Source organism: Dermacentor silvarum, chromosome 9, assembly GCF_013339745.2.
Source record: "Dermacentor silvarum isolate Dsil-2018 chromosome 9, BIME_Dsil_1.4, whole genome shotgun sequence".
In the NCBI taxonomy this organism is placed as follows: Eukaryota; Metazoa; Arthropoda; class Arachnida; order Ixodida; family Ixodidae; genus Dermacentor; species Dermacentor silvarum.
The window spans coordinates 32,884,525-32,892,328 of NC_051162.1; the positions used below are offsets into that span (position 1 = coordinate 32,884,525).

Sequence of the window (7,804 nt, forward strand, 5' to 3'; positions counted from 1 at the left end):
AAGGTACGAACCGCTGCTGAAGAAGCGAATCGTAGAGCTACATGCGCGGCTACAACTCTGCAGGTGGGGGTTCCCCCACCGGCAGAGTTGTTTTTCATCCATTTTCATTTCCATTAATTTATCATTTCTTTAATTCAATTAGTAAAGTACAAGTAATTTCCCCTATGTTGCCCTTGGTGTCAATGTTTGTTGGCTTCTTATGACATTATTAATAAAAATCGGGCCCCTCGGTTCCCTTTCTTCTCGTTCAATACATAACGAGGGTCTCGAATCCGGCAACATTGATCCCTTCAGGTAGCATATGTGGGTTTATTGACAAGTTGCCATCACCCAAACAGATCACGTGCTCGTGACGCCTGCGGCAGAAAGGATGTTCCACATCCGCCCCTAGGTTTGTGAGTGGTGGCGCTGGCTAACACTCCCAGGGTTAGTTCTAGTTGTAAAGACATAAATACCCCAGAAAGTGGATGGGAAAACGGTTCCGCGGTAGCTCAATGGTGAGAGCATCGCACATGTGATGCGAAGACGTGGGTTCGTTCCCCACCCGCAGACAGTTGTTTTTCATCCTTTCCACAAACAATACTTTCCGAAATAAAATGTTCCACTCATGAATTCATTCATTCATTTATTGCAACGTGCTAAGACAGCTCCTCGTTGAAAGTGGGCCAGTGACCTTCAGCGAGACTTCCGTACCAACCGTTTCGGGCATGGTCCTTGTCTAGATGCACATGCAGTAAATAAACAAAGGTGGCATGCACATGCCTCCGCTCTTGCCCTGGCTCTGGCAACTTCTAATACAGGCGCTGAAGTCTGGACAAACAGTTGCCCGACCTGTACAAAAAAAAAGGGGGGGGGGGGGAATGCCAAAAAAGATGTCGCAATTTCTGGGTACCTGAGTAGAACTTGTAGTTGGGCGAGTTGGTTGACATCTGAGGAAAGCATGGTTGCGCGAACAGGAAAAGAAAGACTTGGAAAGAAAAGTAGGAAACTACAGGTTCAGCGCCTGACCTATCGTTTCCTACTTTTGTTTCCTAGTCTTTCTTTTCCTGTTCACGCAATCATGCTTCCTTCTGGGTACCTTATTTGCATGCTGCGTTTCCCACTTCTCTGTTTTCGAAGCAGGAATCCGCGTCACTGGGCGCAGGTACCCGTCACTATCATCAGACTTGAATTACAACATTAAATTTTCGAAAGCAACTATGGTTTCGAATGAATAAGCACGTCGGAATAACCTTTTCCAAAGCGCTCGGACCTGTTGCATAAAAAAAGTTCTAAACGTCCTAAAGTGTCATGAGGAAATTGAAGCTTCAGCAAAAAAAAAAGTTGTCGCAGTTTCTCCTGAAAGGCGAAGCATCAATTGCGATGGCAAATTTGTAGAGCTATACAGAGTAATGATAGTAGCTTTCTGAGCTGTATAAACTTGGACATGCTGCAGCACCGGCAACACGCAGAACTGTCGTCGGCGCCGTCGGCGTTTTGCCCGCGTTCGCACAAAATGCGTGCGGCGTTGGTGACTGTTGCCGGAGCCTCTGATATAAATAGGCACTTGGTGCCGCTAAAGTCCCTAAAAAAACTAAAGTAGCGCCATTCGTGTCGCCCATGCAGGCTCCTCCTCTCCCGCGTGTCTTGCAGATTGTAAATGGAGCCAGTTGAGGGGTGGCATGGCTGTTGGCCGAAAAAATGGGCTTGTTCAAATCTTTCCGCTAAACGGACTAGAGCGCTGCGGTCTAAAGCGATTCATTGGAAGAGTGTTCGAGAGATAAATACGGCAAGTATCATGCTTTGTAGACCAGTGAAATAATAAAAACGCTTGCACTGCAAAAAACATCACCTCAAGCAAGCAATACTCGATGCGAGAGCCGACCGTTTGCTTGCGGACGCGCTCGGCGCTGACGCTCTCGATGGCAGCGCCACTATCGCCAGTGTAAACTCGGCGGCGCTAAGAATCTGCAAGCATGACGCACTAGCTTTTCTGAAGGTAGTGAAGGCGCCATTTTGTCTGTCCACTGCGTTGTTTATTTTGGCACGCGATGCCGACCCGAAGAGCCGCGAAACGAGCGCGCGTTCCACAGACGACACCGGCGTACCGTTCGCCGAGCGGCTGCCCGAGCGCGGCCGCGCGCCGCTTTCGCTTTCGCGTCCGTAGTTTCCTCCTGGACGCTGTAGGGGCGCTGCTGCAGCTACTGAGAGAGGAGGCAGAGGAGAAGGGGTATGTTGGCGCTACTTTATTTTTTTTTAGGGACTTTAGGTGCCGCAGCTAAACGTCGCCTCCCTTCCCTCCCCCTCCCCCCGCCACGGCCTTTCGCGCGTCGGAAGAAGGCGCGTTTGCTCTACAGATATGGTGATTGGAAAGGAGGAAAGAGACGCCTACTTCTGCAGCCCTTAAGGAAGCACGGCGCAGAACGCGCGTTTGTTCTCCGCCATGGGTTCACTTCCCGTGAAAGCGCGCGTCCCTCGCACCCTTTCACTCGCACATACAGCGTTCGGCGGCGCGCGGCGACGATTTCATCTCCGTTGACGTCATACGGAACCTCACGGCAACGGCGACAACAACGGTGACGCCGACGGCAGAAATCTGCTTTGGAGTGTCCATATAATTGCTATCGCAATAAAAGAAAGACCAATAAATGAATATTATGCACTGCCTTTCGGGCACATACGGGGTGTTTTTATTGCGACAGATATTATATGGAGACTTCCAGGCGCATTTCTGCCGTAATCTTCACCATCGCCATGATGTTCCGTATAAAGTACCCGTACGATAACATCGTAGCTGCGCGCCGTATGCTGTTGATGCGAGGGAAATCGTGCAAGGGTGAGACAAGGGCCGGTATTTTGTAGCGATATCTTATGCCTCATGCTATACAAGTCGTATCAGCCACCGCTCACGGCCGGCTGATCCTACTGATAACGTGAGCGGACCTTCGCTCTGACCACTGACCAAGAGCGAAAAGCGCGAAAAAGCCTCAGCATCGGAAAGGCATCGCCACAAAATGCCGGCCAAGGATGGCGACTTGATGTAGTGCGCGCAAGGAAGGAAGGCGGAGAGGAAGCATGCCGTCTTCCATAGCGCGCATGGCAGCACGGAAGGGGGGGGGGGGCGTGTTCTTTTCCGGCTGTAGCTGCACATGACGCGGCGGACCGTAGCCGCGCGAGCCCTATCTCTAAAGCTGTCTTCTGCGATAGGGGACAGTCTAGGTGCGCCGAGGGTTAATAGCTGCGTGCGCACTGCGTTCGCACCGCTAAGTTCGCTTTGAAGCGAGCGGCAGCACGAAGGTCAATTCCATCGCCGCTGCGGCGGCGGTTGCTCACGCTAGCGTTTTGACAGCGAGTTTCCGCGGTCATCGAGTACGATGTGTTCATGTTTCCCTGTGCGTGCATGACAACATGCTTGTTAATTTAGTGAGTAAGCGATTGTTCACAAGGTATTACTGCCTAAAACACCACTAGAATTACATAATATAGCTGTCTATGTATTTGCTATCACAATCGATGCTGCGCCTTTCGGGCAAAAACTACCACTTCTTTTTTGAGACAATGGATGGATGGATCTGAAACTTTAATGAATGCAATTTTATTTTTATTAGAAGGCTATTACCGTGCGACACCTGTCGTCTCTACAGCGAGGTGGAAATATTTTGCCGCCGCTGAAGTTACTTTGAAAACACTAATAGTAACAGTTTCTTAATAAAAGCTTTTATTATTAACTTGACGGTAGCTGTTTATATGTAAAACACAGTGGCACATGCTTGCCAGGCAAAGCGTGCCGTATCAACACCTGCCGCAACCGCTGGAGACGTTCATTTTCAAACTTCCTCGCCCTTGTCGTCATGGGAGTTCCCTTCTGATATGGTAGCGGGGCCACCATTTCTGCGCTCCCTGCTGGCGCTCGGTTTCGATATTGCCTGGATTTAGCATCAAAATTCGATTACAATATCTACAAATAGGTGCGCCTTTCAAGGTATTTTAAAAATGAAGGTGCAATAAAATGTGACTGCTTTCAATTTCGCCATATAATCAACGGCCCCTAAGGCACTAATGAAAACCTAATAAATTTTTAGCAAGTAGTCTTCTGAAACTCACCTTATTAGCGGCGAAGTATAGGCAACTCGCCTAGAAACTCTTCTAGAAGAACTCCACGTACGCGTCCTTTTAGCTTTTTATAAAAAATGTGTATTGCCTGAAAAACACCCTGTATATTTCTGCATAGAGTGTTTCAGCTAAGTCGTCTCGTTTTTTTAAATAGTCCCCTGTGTGAGTAGTCGATAGTGCAACCAAGTTAGTATAGTTAGCGGTCCTCTTGGTGAAATAATTTTTTTTCTTTTTACTGTGAGCTTTGGTGACTTTTAACAGTAATGAATAACCACCTTCTGAAGTATTGATTTAAGCGCATCATCAATGTAGATGTTGTAGAGCCTAAAGAGAAATATTCAAATAATTTGTTTGCGTGACCATAGCTGCAGTGGTCCTAAGTTTTCCGGGCTACAAAACCAAGCATAGAACATTTGAAAAAGTAACACGTCGCTACGTGCTTAAGCGCAGCGACCTTAGTGCCCTCATACATGCCACGAACGAAACAACGTGCACCAGCTTTTACCAGGCATGGACTTGTCTCCGAGAAACGACAGCATGTATTTCGCACTTAAAAGTCTGCACAAGGACTCTGTGTACATACTAAAAAGTACGATACCGCATCGGACGAGTGCGTGAATTATGAGGAGCACGCTTGTACTCGACTCTACTCAATACTCACGGACTAGAAGATGTGCCTCCTTGCTTTCCTCCGTGGTCCCGAAGCTCAGGGCCACACCGACTGCACAGATTCCATGCAAACGTTATTAGCCTAAGGAAATCACTTACGCAAAACACGTGCAAGTAGACGACCGCGTCTTACTATTATAGAAAGGGGGTTCTCGATACAAAAAGAAAATCGGTTTTCATCGTCTTCATTTGCGGAAAAAAAATTGAGTACGCTTAAGCTGCCCCTTAAGAGTGAAACGCGATAGCATAATTGGACGACATTGACGCCGACACCGGCACCGTATTTTCTGCGAAATGGGGCCCGATCAAAACGAATTAGCAGGCGAAGTCCCAATTTTACCTGCCTAGGATGCGAGCGCCATCTGCATATCATTTTCGCCAGTAAAGTACCCGAACGCGCGGCTGTATGTCTGGTAGAAATGCTGGAAAAGGGGTTTCCTTGAGTTTCCTCGTAGCAGAATTAGGTTTTCTCGTACATTCAAATTACAATCCGATGCCGATTGGCAAACAGTCCTGACGACGAATGCTGACGCCGAATGGTAAAGTCGTACTTTACCATTTTGTTGACAGTTTTCACTGTGAGAAATTTAATTTTATTCACCAAAACCTTGCACCACGTGAAGGGCCTGCGCGGTCGGTGTTGTTGGGGATGATTTTCTCCGCAACTCGCTAACATCGTACGCCGGTTACCGGCGCCGGATTTTCTGGCACACGGGGCCCTTAACGCTATCGCGTTAAAGAGACACGGGCTATCGCAGCAATAAGGCATCGCATGGCCACGGCGCATGCTTGGACCATGCCCTACATAAAACAAATATCTGAAACTGCTTCAGACGCTCGCAGAGTCCGCAACCAACTACTCGACGACTCGAGAAGTGTTATCTAGAAAGTACGGTATGCTGTTATTACTAACCAAAACTATTTTATTCGTGGGCAGAAACGTCGTCCTACTAACGATGTAGTCGCGCAAAGTATCTACAGACAATCTTTTAAACGCTTGTCAACGAAGTAAGCACAACTTATGTCGCAGCAGAACAGTATCCACGCTGTTACGACCATCATATGATTTCGAAGTACTCATTGCTGCTAAACCACAGCTGAGAACTGCAGTGATAATGCAGCAGTAATGTCATATTATCGACACGAATTTTCAGAAATACACCACAGATCTCTGAGGCGGATCGCATACACTCAAACACGCGTGCACAGATTGGACTGGGTGCTTCGTCGGCCTCAACGCTGCAGAAACTCAGTTAATGCCGACTTAAACCACTTCAGTTCTTGTCTCAGAACTCTTTCCCACGTAGAAGTTGCCACTTAATGCTAAATAAACATACCAGACGAGCGCGAAACGAACCTCCAGAAACTACCGCCGAGCGCATACCTTGCATACAACACAGAGCGCTCGCCCAAGCCAGCATGCCAACTGCTACATAGATGGTGCTACTACCTACGCTAAATGAAAGCGCCTGGAAATATGGCAGCGCCTATGAAAAAGAGGTCTATGACTGCATACCGATAAGGAATAGCGGGAGCTTGTTCGTTGCGCAAGCTCGCTTCGATGTCTTCGATTATCCGTCTCTGGCAGTCCCAGACTGTCATTGGCTGAGAGCACTGCTTCGGGGAGTCCAGGAGTGCCAGGGACGGTTAATTGAAGAGACCCACTGTGTCGTTTAGCAATAAATTGTTATCTGTCATAGATAAATGAGAGAAGGAGCGCTGAATTGCCGATGAAAAGAACACAGACGGAAAGAACACAGACGCAGACAGGAAATCTGGGGTTTTTACGTGCAAAACCACGATTGTATTATGAGGCACGCCGTAGCGGAGGACGCCGGAATAATTTTGACCACCAGGAGATCTTTATTGTACCCGATGCATGGGGCACGGGCGTCTTCGTCTTTCACCGCGGCCTGGAATTGATCGCACGAACTCGTGCTTAGCAGCGCAACACCATAGTCGTTAAGCAACCGTGGCTGGTGTATACAAACAAGAAATACGCACTGTAACTCTGTTCTTTCCGTCTGCATTATTTTCATCAGCAATGGAGCACTCTTCTTACTTCAGATGTCGCACCAACTAACCCAATCGGTCACGCTTCTGCAGAATGTTTCCGAATACGCGTCTGCAACTCAGCTCTTATAGAGACATGATTAGCTCCCATTTGACTGCGACATGAACAGGTACAAGCGGAAGTGAGATAGGGACAATGCAGTGTCCTCTAGTATGTGTTTGATGTCGCCGCGTTTCTTAGCAATTGATTCGCGTCTGGTAATGCGTATTTTATTAAACAAGCACGAGGAGACGACTAGTCTGGGCTCATATGCATATGCGTAAGCGTTGAGCAGCTCGGCCAACGTTCGCTGGGACACACGCTACATACAGCTGTGACTGTTCTCGCTGTAAATTCATCGCCGTGACTTTCAGTTTCTGGCACCTTAAGAGGAACAGGTGGTTGGGAGAGGCAGTGAAAACAACGGAGATATATTTTTAAAGGCAATAAAAACAACATTGCCGACAACCACTTTCACATAACCAAAGAAACGCTACCAGCGCGCTTCACTTACCGGCCAAGAGCACAATGACACGTGTGACAGAGAAAAACCTCATCTTTGGACAAAGTCTGGCCTAGGTACCTATAAATACAAAATAAAATGGGTTACCATAATACCTAAAGGACACCTGCAAACATTTCGACGCTGAAGTAGGTGGCAGCATTTGTGCCTTTTAGCACTTTGGCACCAAGTTATAACACTACCTCAATGTAATATATGCTCTCCAACTCGTCTCACACACCCCCGAACGTGAAATGTGGACCAAAGCCAATTACGCAACATCGGGACTAGCAATTTATGGCCTAGATTGTCGAGGAGGCCCTTCAGCATGCCTCTAAGCACCAGGATAAACAGAACGTGACATTTGACTTCTCGAGTTGCGTAAGGCCTCGTCCAAGTAGATGTATAAGCGGGTCCTTGTACGAAAATCAACTTATAGGTGTTCCAACAACTTCTAACAGTGTATTATAGAAGCACATCATTTCTCT

At 47.7% G+C, this 7,804-nt stretch overlaps 1 long non-coding RNA gene and 1 other non-coding gene across 2 annotated transcripts; one reads left to right on the top strand and one right to left on the bottom strand.

The window, feature by feature from the left end:
• Positions 1–480: 480 nt before the first annotated feature.
• Positions 481–552, top strand: Trnat-ugu (transfer RNA threonine (anticodon UGU)). Its single transcript has one exon. It is a non-coding gene; the product is annotated as a tRNA-Thr (tRNA).
• Positions 553–622: 70 nt separating this feature from the next.
• On the bottom strand, positions 623–7,400 carry LOC119464698 (uncharacterized). Its single transcript, XR_005194532.2, has 3 exons — positions 7,329–7,400; positions 4,754–4,813; positions 623–831 (listed from the first exon to the last, which is right to left on the bottom strand). It is a non-coding gene; the product is annotated as an uncharacterized LOC119464698 (long non-coding RNA).
• Positions 7,401–7,804: the final 404 nt, after the last annotated feature.